The 1242-nt window shown below is 33.8% G+C and overlaps 1 non-coding gene across 1 annotated transcript; it reads left to right on the top strand.

Annotated features, from left to right (window-relative positions):
* Nucleotides 1-782: 782 nt before the first annotated feature.
* On the top strand, nt 783-989 carry LOC126008195 (small nucleolar RNA U3). Its single transcript, XR_007495549.1, has one exon. It is a non-coding gene; the product is annotated as a small nucleolar RNA U3 (small nucleolar RNA).
* Nucleotides 990-1242: the final 253 nt, after the last annotated feature.

Raw genomic sequence — 1242 nt, 5'->3', positions numbered from 1 at the left:
TTTCTTGAGTTCACAACTAAGAGAGAGGAATGGAAAACCTACTGAGATCAAGTGCTTTTTTTTCCCTTGTGAGTGTGCAGATGGAAGATACAGCTGCTTTCTTCTCCCATTGGTCTTCCTTTATCTTTTTTTCCCAGAGAAGTTTCTTGTTTTCTTACACATTATTCCCACATAATATAATTTATTTTTATTTAACCAATTTTTGAGTTTTATTTTTTAACACCCAGATGGCTTCCAAAGTTACAGTTACTTCATTTGAAACGATGAAATAACTACTGGCTTTAATCTGAAAATGGTGAGTTTGGGATTCCCTAGCTTTATGCTGGAGTGCTTTAATAGCACTTAAAAATTTGAAGCATTATTAGTAAATTTTTACTATTAATAGTTTTATGTTTCAGCAGCTCAAATGTATAAATTCTAAGGGTTATATATAAATAGTGTATCTTAATGGGTTGGAAAGATAGTCTTGAAAGTAAAGTAATTAGGAACATTGACACTTTTCTGTTTTTAAATAGATTACTTAAAAATGACTCAGTAATATATTCACTAGAGAAATATAAGTGCAAGATACAATTTTATGTGAAAAAATTTGTAGAATTTGAGAATTAATTGAGAATTAAGGGTGGGATTTATGGAATTTCTGAGCAAAAAACCCCTTCACCTTTATAATCATCATAACCACTGTGAAAGACTCCTCTTTCATAGTGTCTTACTTATACGTTTTTTTCTATAGGGAATTTTATCCTTTCTATACAGATCTTTGTCTAAGCATAATGATAATCAAGACTATACTTTCAGGGATCATTTCTATAGTATGTGACTAGAGAAGTTTCTCTGAGAGTACTCGAAGCCATGAGGAGGAGTCAGAGCATTCCCTCCTGAGCGTGAAGCCGGCTCTAGGTGTCACTTCTGCGACTGCCTTTGACCATTGATGATCGTTATCCCTTTTCTCTGGAAAGGGTAGAGGGAGAGGATGCAGTCTGAGTGGTAAAAAAAAAATAAAGAATAATGATAATCAGGTCAGGTGTAAGTAATCAATGTTACAGAATTTAGATAAAGTTTAAGAATACGTGTACTGTTTTTATTTCTCTTATTTTAAGTGTCATATTTTGTGCAGAGGGGACAAATCTAGAGGTGTCAATGGCTTAATCCTGGCTTTATGTTCAGGAATCACTCTTGGATGGACTCAAGAGACCATTGGAGTACAAGGGAATGCAAGTTCAGTTGGTGATATGAACAGCA

Source organism: Suncus etruscus, chromosome 4, assembly GCF_024139225.1.
Source record: "Suncus etruscus isolate mSunEtr1 chromosome 4, mSunEtr1.pri.cur, whole genome shotgun sequence".
NCBI classification, from domain to species: Eukaryota; Metazoa; Chordata; class Mammalia; order Eulipotyphla; family Soricidae; genus Suncus; species Suncus etruscus.
Note: the sequence above shows the minus strand (reverse complement) of the source record. Positions and strands in the feature narration are given on the sequence as shown.